The sequence below is a fragment of the Ornithorhynchus anatinus genome, chromosome 3 (assembly GCF_004115215.2).
Source record: "Ornithorhynchus anatinus isolate Pmale09 chromosome 3, mOrnAna1.pri.v4, whole genome shotgun sequence".
NCBI lineage: Eukaryota > Metazoa > Chordata > Mammalia > Monotremata > Ornithorhynchidae > Ornithorhynchus > Ornithorhynchus anatinus.
This window is the reverse complement of record NC_041730.1, coordinates 134,757,857-134,774,005: the sequence shown is the minus strand read 5'-3', so window position 1 is coordinate 134,774,005 and position 16,149 is coordinate 134,757,857. Positions and strand designations below refer to the sequence as shown.

General features: G+C 43.7%; 1 protein-coding gene across 1 annotated transcript in view; it reads left to right on the top strand.

Annotated features, from left to right (window-relative positions):
* INPP5A (inositol polyphosphate-5-phosphatase A) overlaps positions 1-16,149 on the top strand; it is a 524,295-nt gene that overhangs the window by 280,029 nt on the left and 228,117 nt on the right. The window lies entirely within an intron of this gene.

The following is a 16,149-nucleotide window of genomic DNA, read 5'->3' as shown; positions in this document are numbered from 1 at the left end:
TTATGGTGTTTGTTAAACCCTTACTATGTGCCAGGATTTGTTCTAAGTGATGGGATAGATACAAACTAATCAGGTTGGACACAGTCCCTGTCCCACATAGGGCTTACAGTCTTAATCCCCATTTTCCAGATAAGGTAACTGAGGCCTAGAGAAGTGAAGTGACTTGCCCAAGGTCACCCAGCAGACAAGTGGCTGAGCCAGGATTGGGCAGCGTGGCTCAGTGGCAAGAGCCCGGGCTTTGGAGTCAGAGGTCATGAGTTCGAATCCCAGCTCCGCCGCTTGTCAGCTGTGTGACTGTGGGCAAGTCACTTCACTTCTCTGGGCCTCAGTTCCCTCAGCTGTAAAATGGGGATGAAGACTGTGAGCCCCACGTGGGACAACCTGATTCCCCTGTGTCTACCCCAGCGCTTAGAACAGTGCTCGGCACATAGTAAGCACTTAACAAATACCCACATTATTAACCCAGGACCTTCTGACTCCCAGGCTCAGAGTCTATCCACTAGGCCATACATCTTCATTCGCTATTATTGATCAATCAGATATGTGTTGAGTGCTTACTGTGTTTGGAGCACCGTGTAAAGCGCTTGAGAGAGTACAGTATAGCAGAGTTAATAATAATATTCGTATTTGTTAAGCGCTTACTATGTGCAGAGCACTGTTCTAAGCTCTGGGGGAGATACAGGGTAATCAGGTCATCCCACGTGAGGCTCACGGTTAATCCCCATTTTACAGATGGGGTAACTGAGGCACAGAGAAGTGAAGTGACTTGCCCACAGTCACACAGCTGACAAGTGGCAGAGCCGGGAGTCGAACCCATGACCTCTGACTCCGAAGCCCAGGCTCTTTCCACTGAGCCACGCTGCTTCCCTAATTGGTAGTTACAGGCTGGAGCGGGAGACAGGCATTAACATAAACAAAAAAATTACAGACATTTACATAAGGTGCTCAGGGTGGGATGAATAAAGGTTGCGAATCCTCGTGCAAGGGCAATGCAGAAGGGAGGAGAAGTATTGTTTCATCTTCCCTATAATTCATTTCATTATCTGTGTCCTCCACTAGATTATAATTAGTAGATTATCTACTAACTCTACTGTAGTCTCCCGGGCACGTAGTACAGTGCACTGCACAAAGTAAGCACTCAAACGTTAATGATCGTTTGATTTATATGTGCTTGTCCCACTTCTTAGATTAGGGGACAGGGACTGTTTCCATTCTGATTTTTGGTATTGAGAAGCAGTGTGGTTTAGTGGAAAGAGCAGAGATCTGGGTATCGTAGGGTCTCAGTCAGTCAGTGGTATTTATTGAGCGCTTACTGTGTGCAGAGCACTGTAATAATAATAATAAAAATAGTACTTTTTAAGCACTTACTATCTGCCACGTGCTGTTCTAAGTGCTGGGATAGATACAAGTTAATCAGGTTGGATACAGTCCCTCTCCCACATGGGGCTCACACTCTTAATCACCTTTTTACAGATGATTCATTCATTCATTCAATAGTATTTATTGAGCGCTTACTATGTGCAGAGCACTGTACTAAGTGCTTGGAATGAACAAGTCGGCAACAGATAGAGACAGTCCCTGCCGTTTGACGGGCTTACAGTCTAATCGGGGGAGACGGACAGACGAGAACAATGGCAATAAACAGAGTCGAGGGGAAGAACATCTCGTAAAAACAATGGCACCTAAATAGAATCAAGGCGATGAGGGAATAGAACCCAGCTCCTTCTGACTCCCAGGCCCGTGCTCTATCCATTAGGCCACACGGCTCCTCAGAGCACTGTACTAAGCACTGGGAGAGTACAGCAGAACAATAAACAGACACAATTTCTGCCCACAACAAGGTGACAGTCTGGTGTCAGTCAGTCAGTCATATTTATTGAGCGCTTACTGTGTGCAGAGCACTGTACTATGTGCTTGTGAGAGTATGATAGAACAATAAGCAGACAAATTCCCTGCCCCCAACGAGTCTAGAGAGCCCTGCATTCTAATCCCCACTCATCTCCTCTGTGAACTTGAGGAAGTCATTTAACTCCTCTGTATTGCACTTTCATCATCATCATCTGCAAAATGGTTTGTCTCTTTTAAGTACACTGTGAGTATCATTCATTCAGGAGTATTTATTGAGTGTTTACTGTGTGCAGAGCACTGTACTAAGCGCTTGGAATGTACAATCGGTAACAGATAGAGACAGTCCCTGCCTTTTGACGGGCTTACAGTCTCATTGGGAATTACCATGTTGGACCAGGACTTTGTCCAACCTGATATGTGACCCGATGGGAAGCTGTGTGGCAAAGTGGAAATAGACCCAGCCTGGGAGTCAGAGGACCTGCATTTTAATCCTGTCTCCACTACTTGTCTGCGGTGTGACCTTGGGCAAGTCACTTCACTTCTCTGAGCCTCAGTTACCTCACCTGGGAAATGGGGATTGAGACTGTGAGCCCCATGTGGGACATGGACTGTGCCCAACCCTGATTGGCTTGTGTCTAATCCAGCACTTAGTACATTGCTCGTCACAGTGTAAGCATCTAAGAAATATCACTGTTATTATTATCTACTCTGGATCTTAGCACAGTGCTTTTTAATGTTGAAAGAGTTTTACAGGATGCTCTTCTTTCACAAGCACGAGAAAGAGCATGGCCTAGCGGATAGAGCACGGGCCTGGGAGTCAGAAGGACATGAGTTCTATTTCTGGTTCTGCCACTTGTCTGCTGCGTGACCTTGGGCAAGTCTATTCATTTCTCTGTGCGTCAGTTTCCTCATCTGTAAAATGGGAATTCAGATTGTGAGACAGATGTGATTAGACTGTAAGCCCGTCAAACGGCAGGGACTGTCTCTATCTGTTGCCGACTTGTTCATTCCAAGCGCTTAGTACAGTGCTCTGCACATAGTAAGCACTCAATAAATACGATTGAATGAATGTGGGACAGGGACTGTGTCCAACCCAATTTGCTTGTATTCCCCCAGTGCTTAGTGGAGTGCCTAGCGCATAGTAAGCGCTTAACAAATACCACAATTACCAATTATTACCATCATTCTTCTTATTGAGCAAGTTCTAGACTGTCAGCTCCTTGTGGGCAGAGAACATGTCTACTGCCTCTGTTGTATTCGACTCTCCCAAATAAGTAATGCACTGCTGTGCACACAGTAAGTGCTCAATAAAAGTCATTCATTGATAGATTAATTAATCAATTGATTAATGGCCTTTTACTCAGTGGGTGATCAATAAATACCTTTGCTCCTGGTAGAACCTAGGCCTCCTAGCCCCGACAGCATGTCAGTGGAGTAAAGGCAAATCGTACTGAGGAGAGCATCGAAAAGATTACATTCTCAAAGAGTTAACAAATAATTTGAACTATTTTAAGTTCCCCTCGGGTGTCGCCGCCAGACAAGGCTAGGCAAAACGGTATGTACTTTGGCCGATAAGTCTTATTCAGGAAATGATAAATTGCTCACCGCCTAATTCATTGGCAAATAAAAAGTGATAAAGGATTTTTTAATGAGTTGATCTGTGTTCATAGTCGGCTTCTCCACCTCGAATGAGTAATAGACCTCGGGTTTTAATTTAGGCCTGCTTGATCAAGTGAACTATGAATGTGCTTGACAAATATATACTTGTGAATTGTCCATTATTTGCAGTTGCACTGGTCATTTTCTAGGCCACTGTGATAAGACAGGACTGCTCCCCTTCCACTTTCCCCTGTTTCCCCTGTTGGCTATATCAGATGACCACTTCAGGAGGCAGATCTGACTGATGGAATCTGGCCATTTGCTGGGTTATTGAACGCCAACCGAGTTAGAGAAATTGTTTTAATAGTGCTTTTAAACACTCAGCTACCCGTTCGCAAGCTTTTGAAATAGTGCCACTCATTCTTCATCAGTTCCGTGAGCACAATGCGTATTTCCCGTTGCCCTTTATCTGCTACAAAGCGGTCAGGGAGTTTTTATTTCATTCTTTTTTCAGTTTGCTATTTCCACTTATCAAAACCCTTAGAAAGTGTACAGTCGCAGGAAGAGTTATGCTATGTGAGTTCATTGAGATCATTCAAATCTTGATTATTTTCCTGTAGAATGAAAATCACAGCAGTCTTTGGACTTACAGTCAAGCATTCAGTAGTATTTCTCGAATGTCTCCTCTGAGCAGAGTACTGTACTGGACACTTAGAAGAGTTTAGGAGAGTTTGTAGCTCCCTGCTCTCAAGTTTTGGATGAGTACAACAAGTTTGAGAACAGAGCATACAGCAAGTAACCGGATGGTATTGCAGTGGACGGTGTGATTGATAAATCAGTGAGTCAGTGGTATTTATTGAGTATGCCCTTACTGTTTGCACTGTGTGTACTAAGTGCTTGGGAGGGTACAATAAAATGAGGATTAAGACTGTGAGCCCCATATGGGACAACCTGATTACCTTGTATCCCCCCCAGTGCTTAAACGATGCTTGGCACCTAGTAGGAGCTTAAGAAATGCTATTATTATTCATTCAATAGTATTTATTGAGCACTTACTATGTGCAGAGCACTGTACTAAGCGCTTGGAATGTACAAATTGGTAACAGAGACAGTCCCTGCCCTTTGACGGGCTTACAGTCTAATACAGTGAGAAGCAGTGTGGCTTAGTGGAAAGACCACGGGCTTGGGAGTCAGAGGTCATGGGTTCTAATGCCAGCTCCAGCCCTGGTCAGCTTTGTGACTTTGGGCAAGTCACTTAACAATAATAATAATAATAATGGTATTTGTTAAGGGCTTACTATGTGCAAAGCACTGTTCTAAGTGCTGGGGGGATACAAGGTGATCAGGTTGTTCCACGTGGGGCTCACAGTCTTAATCCCCATTTTACAGATGAGATTACTGAGGCCCGGAGAAGTTAAATGACTTGCCCCAAGTCACACAGCTGACAAGCGTGCCTCAGTTCCTTCATAGGTAAAATGGGGATTGAGTCTGTGAGCCCCACATGGCACAACTTGACTACCTTGTATCTCCCTCAGCACTTAGAACAGCACTTGGCACATAGTAAGTACTTAACAAATACCATTATTTTTATTATTATTATCATTATTATCATTAACTCTGTGATCTCCCCTGACCTACAAAGGATCTAAAAAGCATTGAGGCAGTTATAATCTCTTTACTTTTTGTGACCAAAAATAAGCTCCCAGATGTTTCTTACTGAGTTCGGTTTCCTAGGAGGTTTAGAGAATCTCTTTGCCAATTTCTTGGCTGGAATCCTCATAGGAGTTTTTGTAGCTGGCTTTTCTGAAATCTTGTGTGCTTTCTTTAAGAAAGTATCTAAGACAGTTTGGAGAATTACCCAGCTAGTGCCATGTAAACCAATCAGTCAATCCATGGTAAGTATTGAGCTTTTCCTGTGTGCAGAGCACTGTACTAAGCACTTGGGAGAGCACAATACAACAGAGTTGGTAGACATTTTCCTGTTCACAAGGAGCTGACTGTGTAGAGTCATGTAGAGGCTTTAATGTAAATAAATGAATTACACATATGTATATAGGCGCTATGTAAAGGTCTTGGTAACCACCATTCCTGTTAGACATGGGAGCTTCGAAAAGTTGCAGTCATCGTCTCTTTGGTATTTATTGAGTGGTTACTGTGTGCAGAGCACTGTACTAAGCATTTGAGAGAGTATACTATAACGGAGTTGGTATTCACGGTTCATTCATTCATTCAATAGTATTTATTGAGCGCTTACTATGTGCAGAGCACTGTACTAAGCGCTTGGGATGAACAAGTCGGCAACAGATAGAGACAGTCCCTGCCGTTTGACGGGCTTACAGTCTAATCGGGGGAGACGGACAGACAAGAACAATGGCACTAAACAGCGTCAAGGGGAAGAACATCTCGTAAAAACCGATGGCAACTAAATAGAATCAAGGCGATGTACAATTCATTAACAAAATAAATAGGGTAACGAAAATATATACAGTGAGCGGACGGGTACAGTGCTGTGGGGATGGGAAGGGAGAGGTGGAGGAGCAGAGGGAAAAGGGGAAAATGAGGCTTTAGCTGCGGAGAGGTAAAGGGGGGATGGCAGAGGGAGTAGAGGGGGAAGAGGAGCTCAGTCTGGGAAGGCCTCTTGGAGGAGGTGATTTTTAAGTAAGGACGGTTCCCTGCCCACAGCGAGATTAAAGTCTAGAGAAGGAGACAGGCGTTGTTAGAAACAAGTAAATAAATTACAGGTAGATATATAATCAATCAGTTGTATCAGTTGTATTAGAGAAGCAGTGTGGCTCAGTGGAAAGAGCCCGGGCTTCGGAGTCAGAGGTCATGGGTTCGACTCCCGGATCTGCCACTTGTCATCTGTGTGACTGTGGGCAAGTCACTTAACTTCTCTGTGCCTCAGTTACCTCATCTGTAAAATGGGGATTAACTGTGAGCCTCACGCGGGACAACCTGATTACCCTGTATCTACCCCAGCGCTTAGAACAGTGCTCTGCACATAGCAAGCGTTTAACAAATACCAACATTATTATTGTATTTATTGAGCACTTACTGGGTGCAGGACAATATACTCAACGCTCGGGAGAGTACAGTACAACAGAATTGGTAAACATATGCCCTGCCCACAACAAGCTTACAGTCTAGAGGGGGAGAAAGACATTAATATAGATAAAAAGATTACAGCTATGTACATTAGTGCTGTGGAACTGAGGAAGGAGGGGAATAAAGGGAGCAAATTGGGATGATGCAGAAGAGATTGGGAGAAGAGCAAATGAGGGCTTAGTCAGGAAGGCATCTTGAAGGTTGAAGGAAGGGTGAATAAAGGGAGCAAATCCAAGTGGAAGGGCGGCACAGAAGGGATGGGAGAAATGGCTCCTCCCTCCATCGGGGTCACGGCCTGTGATCAGCAGCGGGGATGGGGTGGGGGTATCATCCTCCCCTGCCTCCATTTTCAGTTCCTAGAGCCCTCAGGTGCAGTGTCTGACCCATGCTGGAAGCAGCATGGCCTAGTGGGTAGATCACGGGCCTGGGAGTCAGGAGGTCATGGGTTCTAATCCCCACTTGTCTTGTTCGTGATCTTTGGCTAGTCACTTCACTTCTCTGGGCCTCCGTTCCTTCATCTGTAAAATGGGGATTGAGACTATGAGCCCCAAGTGGGACAGGGAATGTGCCCAATCCCATTTGCTCATATCCACCCCAGAGCTCAGGACGGAGACTGGAACATAGTAAGCACATAACAAATGACATAATTATTATTATTCATTCAATAGTATTTATTGAGCGCTTACTATGTGCAGAGCACTATACTAAGGGCTTGGAATGTACAATTCAGCAATAGATAGAGACAATCCCTGCCCAGTAACGGGCTCACGGTCTAAATGATTATTATTGACCCTCGACTTTGTAGGAAGGCAGGGCCGTGTGTCCAAAGGAGGACGGGCTGGGAATCAGGAGACTCGTGCGCTACCCCTGACACCACCACCTGCCTCCTGTGTGACCATGAGCAAGTTATTTAACCTCTCTGGGCCTTCCTGTACCTGTTCGCTCTCTTACATTTAGGCTGGGGCTGTGAGCGATCGATTATCTTACCACAGTGTTTGGTTCATAGTCAGCACTTGGTAAATACCCTGATTCCTACCAGTCAACGTTGGTGTGCATATGCTGAAGGAACTTTTTAACCTTGTTTCCAGCCATGGTGTTGTGGCAGCGCTTCTGAAAAATAGAGGAACGATAATAAGAATTGTATTTGTTAAGCGCAGACTACGTGCCAAGCACTTTTCTAAACACTGGGGTCAATACAAGTTAATTAGGTTGGACCAAGTCCCTGTCCCCGATGGGGCTCACAATCTTTAATCCCCATTTGACATGTGAGGTAACCGAGGTCCAGAGAAGTAAAGTGACTTAATAATAATGTTGGTATTTGTTAAGCGCTTACTATGTGCCGAGCACTGTTCTAAGCGCTGGGGGAGATACAGGGTAATCAGGTTGTCCCACGTGAGGCTCACAGTTAATCCCCATTTTACAGATGAGGGAACTGAGGCACAGAGAAGTTAAGTGACTTGCCCACAGTCACACAGATGACAAGTGGCAGAGCCGGGAGTCGAACTCCTGACCTCTGACTCCGAAGCCCAGGCTCTTTTCCACTGAGCCACGCTGCTTCCATAAGGTCACCTAGCGGACATGTGGCAGAGTCAGGTTTAGAACCCAGATCCTTCTGACTCCCAAGCCCATATCCACTAAACCAACCAGTTTTCATATAACTGCAGACAATACCCCTCTTCCCCTCAACCAGGCTCTTAGACTTTTCCTGCCCCCCAAAACTGCTGTGTGAATTCATATGGTCCCCATTCTCTCTTGTCTCTCTGTGTCTCTTTCTCCTCACCATTCTGTTTTTGTTCTATTCACTTGTATGTGCTGCATTTTTTTTGTCATCCGTTGCCACTGCTACAGCCTAGGCTGCATAAGTGCTTAGTACAGTGTTCTGCACACAATAAGCACTCAATAGTACGATTGATAGAGTGATTGATAGCCAGGGTGGGTGGGGGTGGGGGTTGGATCGAGGCCGGACATGAGGGAAGGTAGAGAGAGCAGGTGACTGCCCCATTAGGGTTTCTCCCTCACTGACCCTGTGTGGCTTAATGAAAAGAGTCTGGACCTGGAAGTCAGAAGGACTTGAGTTCTAATCCCGGTGCCACCACTTTCCTGCTGTGTGACCTTGGGCAAGTCACTTCACTTTTCTGTACCTCGGTTTCTTCATCTGTAAAAGGGGAATAAAAATACCTGTCCTCCCTCCCTCCTGGACTCACACCCAAGCGGGACAGGGATTCTGTCTAATCTTACACTCCTGCTAATCACTGTGCTTTGGAACATGGTTAAGTGCTTGACAGATACCACAATTTTCATCATTATTTTTTAAATCCAGTCACATTTTGGCATTATCTATAGTGACACATTTGACAAAACACTTTGTTTTATTGCCTGATAGTTTATTTTCAACCTTCTGAACTACACTGACTTCATCGCTCCCTCAGTGAAGTCAGAGAAGATATTTTTTGATACCCAGTAGAACACGACTTTTATCTTAAAATGATTTTCCTTCTGTCTAGAATTATAGCAATTATTCTTCTGCCTCTTCTCTTTCTCTGACTGAAATATGGCAGCTAATAGACTGGATTTTACTAATGGAAAATTAATAAGTACTCTTGACAGTCAGGTTTATAAATATGTAAAAATGGTTTTAATTGTTTCTGGCAAAACAGGCAGGTAATCAATAATATCAGACGTGACAAACATACTGTTGACATATACTGTACTCAAAAGAATCGGGGAGTGATAAGAACTTCCTGTGAGCCGAAGCCCATGCTAATTAATATTCAGACATTGTCAGAACCAAAGATGAATGGATTCAATGAATTGAATTATATCGATAGAGCAGGTTAAACACTGAAAAAGTTGGGTTGAACTTTGGCTTTAAATATTCAGTAAAGCTAATTATGGATTTTATGACTATGTGAATTACAGTTTTCACTTCCACGTGGGCAATTTATTATCCATTAATTTTTTTGCAGTCTTTGTAGTATTATATTAGCCTGGATCACATCAAATGAGGAAATGCCGGATATGTTTACTCTACTCCATAATTACCGAAACTTATATTCAGAGTGCTTTGTGTGAGAAACTCACACAGACGAGTGACGTCCTTCGAAAATCCCGGTGTCAACTCGATTTCTATTAAAAATCTGTTAGGGACACAGAAACCTGTAATCTTTCTTCAGTTATTATTCAAACAGCTGGGAGACTCATATTTATTCTAGGTCAAGTGATCTGTGGTGGACACTGATGTCCTTGTTATTCTTGGTTAGACTTGATTTTAGCCCACAGTCACACAACTAACTCGATTTCTTGACCTCTCTGCTTTTGAACAATGATAGCACTGATATCACTATTAATAGTAGTATATATTAACCGCTTTCTATGGGCCAAGCAATGTATAGCCTAGTGGATAGAGCATGGGTCTGGGAGTCAGAAGGATCTGGGTTCTAATCCCAGCTCTGCCACTTTCTTGCTGTGTGACTCTCAGCAAGTCACTTCACTTCTCTGGGCCTCAGCTTCCTCAACAGCAGAATGGGAATTCAGTACTGGTTCTCCCTCCTACTTAAACCGTGAACTCCATGTGGGGCAGGAAGTCCATTCGGCGTGATTAACTGGCATTTTCCTCAGTGCTTAGAACCGTGCTTGACAAATAGTAAACACTCAACAAATACCATTAAGGAAAAACAAAAGAAATGGGGGGACGGTGCAAAAATATAGTGGGGAGATGAGACCTTACTCAGGGGAAGGCTTCAAGGAAGAAATATAATCTGGATATAATAATAATAATTGTTATTATTACTATGATATTCCAGGCACTGTACTAAGTGCTGGGGTAGATACAAGCAGATGGAGTTGGAAACAGTCCCTGTCCCACGTATTGCTCACAGTCTCAATCCTCATTTTACAGATGAGGAAACTGAGGCACAGAGAAATAAAGTGATTTACCCAAGGTTGCACAGCAGACAGGTGGCAGAGTCAGGATTAGACCCAAGACCTTCTGACTCCCAGGACCATGCTCTACCCATACGCCATGTCCACCACACTTCCAAGCCTTATTGAAAGCTTATCGCCTCCAAGAGGCCTTCCCAGACTAAGCCCTCCTTTCCTCTTCTTCCACTCCCTTCTGTATCACCCTGATTTGCTCCCTTTATTCATCCCTCTGCCCCACAGCACCTATGAAAAGATCCATAATTTATATATTTATATTAATGTCTGTCTCCTTCTCTAGACTATAAACTCACTGTGGGCAAGGAACATGTCTGTTATATTGTGATATTGTACTCTTCCAAGCGCTTAGTACAGTGCTATTCACACAGTAAGGGCTCAATAAATACAATTGATTGATTGACTGATTGAATGAGTTGTTCATTGTCAAAGTGCATCCTCAGTGTTGGCCATCCCTGCTCTGACTGGAAATAGAAAAGAATTCTTTATACCCACGTGGATCATTCCTGATTCCCAAGCAGTCCAGAGACCACTGTGGCCATCACCATTTAGCTGCCACCAAAAGAAAATGTTGCTCCATTTTGAAAATCTACAGTCCAGAGATGTATGAGAGAATCAAATAATAGGCAAAATGATATCATTTGTATGAAATGTTTGTCCTCCAGCATCTCCTCCCTGAACGATGAGTTACTGTTCAATCTCCACAGAATTTTGGAGGGAGAAGCCCATTGCATCAAGCAGTTTTTAAGTAGAATCTACCAGCCGTTATTGATTGAACTGTATATAGTAAATGCAAAATATAATAATAATAATGGTATTTGTTAAGCGCTTACTATGGGCCAGGTACAGAATTAAGCAGAAACAGGCAAATGGGGTTAAACACAGTTTCTTCTCTCACGTGGGGCTCACAGTCCCAATCCCCATTTACAGATGAGGTAACCGACTGAGAAGCAGTATTGCATAGTGGCTAGAGCCCAGGCCTGGGATTCAGAAGGTCATGCGTTATAATCCCAGCTCCACCACTTGTCTTCTTTGTGGCCATGAGCAAGTCACTTCACTTCTCTGTGCCTCAGTTACGTCATCTGTAAAATGGGGATTGAGACTGTGAACCCCTCGTGGGACAGGGACTGTGTCCAACCCGATTTGCTTGTATCCACCTCAGAGCTTAGTACGAAGCCTGGCACATAGTAAGTACTTAGCAAATGCCACAGTTATTATTATTATTATTACTGTTATTATTCTTTATTCATTATTATACATGGCAATTTTAAGAAGGTTTTCAATGGGATTTTGTTATTCAGTAGGATTTCAGGTACAACTCAAGAGCTCTGTCAATCAGTCAATCGACCATTCGTATTTATTGAGCGCTTACAATGTGCAAAGCATTGTACTAAACCATTGCTTTTCTCTCCATCAATCAATCATGTTTATTGAGCGCTTACTATATGCGAAGTATTCTACAAAGTGCTTGAGATAGTTCTATGAGTGAAGCCCCAACGCCTTGAAGGATGGCACCTGGAGAGTTTCCAATACTTTACCAGTGTTGGCTACAGGAGGGCAAGTGAAGCAGAGGCCTGTCCATTCCATTCCTAGCTTGGCCAGTGGCTAGCGAGCGGCAGGCCGTCTGCTACAAGTCAAAACTCACCCGTGCTGGGCAGCAGCAGCATGGGAGAGAGTCAAGGGTGAAAACTCAACTTTACTCTGCAGAAGAAGGAGATTGTAAACCACTGCCAGATTTTGACCAAGACAAATCTATGGATCCACTACCAGAAGGATTGCAGATGGAGAGTGGGAGAGATGTGTCCATGGAGTTGCTATGGGTCAGAGACGACCCGACAGAATAAGACAGAAGCCCCAAACCTGGACTGCAGGAGTTTCAAATCAGTCTCTGGTAGGGGGTGGCCCATTGAAGAACAAGAGATACCATTTGCAATGAAATAGCAACTTGTTTTGATTAATTCCTCTCGAACTCTAAGCTTGAGAGCAAGCAACCACCTTTTGTAGCTACCACGAGAATCTGACTGGAGAGCAGTTTATTCTGAGTCCTGTATAAGACCATCTCTTTCGGTATTTTTCTTATTTGCCACTTCTGGTAGAGAAAGAAAAAAAAAAAGGAAGCAGGTTGCCTGGGTCACAAGGAAGTGTACTCATCAATTAAATGTGTGACAGTGTTTTCCGTTGGATGAACTAATATGTCAGGGAGATGGGCAAGATCTCATGTTTGTGCTTTTGACAAATCAGCAAATGTTTAATCTCTAGATGTGCAGCTTCTCATAAATAATGCAGCACTCACTGAGCCAAAACACTCTGCTGCCGAGAGGGTGTCTCTGTCACTGTTGAGGTAAAAAGACCAAATGAAACGAAATCATTTCTTTGTTTAATACATCGGTTTGGTTATGCTTGTCAATAAGAGTTCATGTCATGACAAGTTCCTTTTTTTTCCTCAACATCTTGTACCTATGACGGTAAAAGAGTTTGAAAAATCATCAAGGAAATACTGAACATAGGGAGTTCTTTGGATTTACGGTTTTGAGCTTTTATTATCAGTCTCCTCTTGCATGCCCAAAACATGGTGGCTTTATTCTGTCACGACATATTCCCCGAGCATGTTTATCATCTTCTGCCCCCTCCCAATTTCCTACTAAATCTTCCCAAAAAGAAAGACAAGTCTGGTCTACTTTAAAGGCTGGTCTGGAGTCTCTCAAGCCCAGGAAAAGAGTACATCGTGGGAGGCAAACGACTCCATTAGACCGTAAGCTCGTTGTGGTCAGGGAATATGTCCGCTTATTGTTATATAGTACTCTCCAAAGTGCATAGGACAGTGCTCTGCAAAGAGCAAGTGCTCAATAAATACAATTGAATGAAGAAACAGAAGGATCAAATATCTTGGATATGGGGAAAACTGTGGCCAAGTGGAAAAAGGATGAGCTTGGAAGTCAGGAGGACAGATTTCTAGTCCCGGCCCTGCCACTTAATAACAATAATAAATAATGTTGGTATTTGTTAAGCGCTTACTATGTGCAGAGCACTGTTCTAAGCGGTGGGGTAAACCCAGGGGAATCAGTTTGTTGTCCAACGTGGGGCTCACAGTCTTAATCCCCATTTTACAGATGAGGGAACTGAGGCACAGAGAAGTTAAGTGACTTGCCCACAGTCACACAGCTGACAAGTGGCAGAGCTGGGATTCAAACTCATGAGCCCTGACTCCAAAGCCCGTGCTCTTTCCACTGCGCCACGACTTGTCTGCTGTGTGACCTTGGGTAAGTCACTTTTAACTTCTCCGGGTTTCAGTTTCCTCTTCTATGAAATGGAGAGATAGTGCCTGTTCTCTCCCTTGGACTGTGAGCCCTGTGTGAGACAGTCACAGGATCCAGTTTATCTTCTATCTACACCAGCATTTAGCACAGTAATAGTAGTAAAAACAATTGTGATATTTGTTAAGCGCTTACTATGAGCCGTACACTGTACTAAGCGCTGGGGTGGATACAAATAAATTGGATTGGACACAGTCCCTGTCCTTCATGGGGCTCACAGTTTCAATCCCCATTTTGCAGATGAGGTAACTGAAGCACCGAGAAGTAAAGTGACTTGCTCAAGGTCACACAGCAGACAAGTGGCAGAGCTGGGATTAGAACCCATGACCTTCTGACTCCCAGGCCCAGGCTCTATCTAATACGCCTGCTGCTTCACCAGTACTTGACACCTAGTGAGTGCTCAACAAATGCCATGAATATCGTTAGGAATTTTATATCTGCAAACTTTTCTGAGAGGCTATATGTAGAATGGTCCCAAAATGATCGAGGGATCCAAATCAGTCAATGTTATTTAATAATGATGGTACTATTAATAATGGTGGTATTTGTTAAGCACTTACTATGTGGAAAGCACTGTTCTAAGCGCTGGAGGATACAGGGTGATCAGATTGTCCCACGTGGGGCTCACAGTTTTAATCCCCATTTTACAGATGAGGTAACTGAGGCCCAGAGAAGTGAAGTGACTTGCCCACAGTCACACAGCTGACAAGTGGCAGAGCCGGGATTCAAACTCATGACCTCTGACTCCCAAGCCCGTGCTCTTTCCACTGAGCCACGCTGCTTCTCTAGCACTGTTGTAAGCACTGGGGTAGTTACAGGTTAATCAGGTTGGACGCAGTCAGTGTCCCACATGGTACTCACAGTCTTCATCCCCATTTTTTACAAATGAGGGAACTGAGGCCCAGAGAAGTGACTTGCCCTAGGTCGCACAGCAGACACGTGGCGGAGCCAGGATTAGAACCAGTGACCTTCTGATTCCCAAGTCTATGCCTTATCCACTAAGCCATACTGCTTCTTACAAGAAGATCTCACTCTGTGCCGAGGAATTGTACTGAGTGTTTGGGCGAGTACAGTACAGTAGAGTAGGTAGATATGCTCCCTGCTCAGAAGGAGCCGACAGATTAGAGAGGATCTTGGTCAATCGTTTTTCTTGAGTGCTTACTGTGTGCAGAGCAATGTACTAAGCACTGGGGAAAGTACAATAGAACAATATAAAAGACACATCCTCTGCTCACAGCAGGATCTCTGTTTTCATTCCCCGGCCTAATGGCTATACCTGTAGAACACTGCACAGGAAATGTACTTTCCAAGTGCTTAGTACAGTGCTCTGCCCACAGTAAGCGCACAATAAATACAATTGAATGAATGAGTGAATGAATGTATTGACCGACTTTGTTGCACAGTACATTCCCAGGTGCTTAATACAGTGTTCTACACACAGTAAGAGTTCAGTAAATACCATTGGTTGACCGACCTTCCTCTGAGTAATGTTACAGATTTTAAAAAAAGGGAGATCAAGACATTGTTAATACTAACCTGGATTTTAAGAGAATGGCGTGCAGATAAAGCCACCCATCACCACCATTGATTTTTGTATTGAATCTTCCAACACAGTATTGAATAAGTGCTCAATAAATACAATTGACTGACTGACTGATCATTCATTTATTCATTCAGTCATATTTATTGAACACTTACCCTATGCAGAGCACTGTACTAAGCGCTTGGGAAAGACAGTAGATGTGTGTGATGAGAAGCAACGTAGCCTAGTAGGTAGAATACGGACTTGAAAGTCAGAAGGACCTGGATTTTAATCCCAGCTCTGTTACTTGTCTGCCGTGTGACCTTGGCCGAGTCACTTCAAGTTCCTGGGCTTCAGTTACCCAATCTACAAAATGGGGGTTAAGACTGTGAATTCTGTGTGAGACAGGGACCTTTTTCAATCTGATTAGTTTCTATCTGTCCCAGAGTTTAGTACAGTGCCTGGCACAAAGTTGTGCTTAACAAATGCCATGAAAAGAGAAAAAAAACAACAATCCTCAACCAGTGAAAGTGCGGCATTTGGAAATGTTTCTGTTATATTGCTGTACTGTACCTCCTGAGTGCTTAGTTCGGTACCCTTACCAAGCAAGCGCTCAATAAATACAGTTAATTGACTGATTGATTTTTCCGAGGCCTGCATACCTTAGAGCAGAAATTCAGGGGGGAGAATAACAAAAGACAGGCAAGTATTTACTAACCCTTAAATGAGCATTTGGATTGCAAAGTGACTTATGCTTCTGAATTAGTAGTTGTAATGGTATTTGTTACGCCCCTACTTTGTGCAGAGCTCTGTACTGAGAAGTAC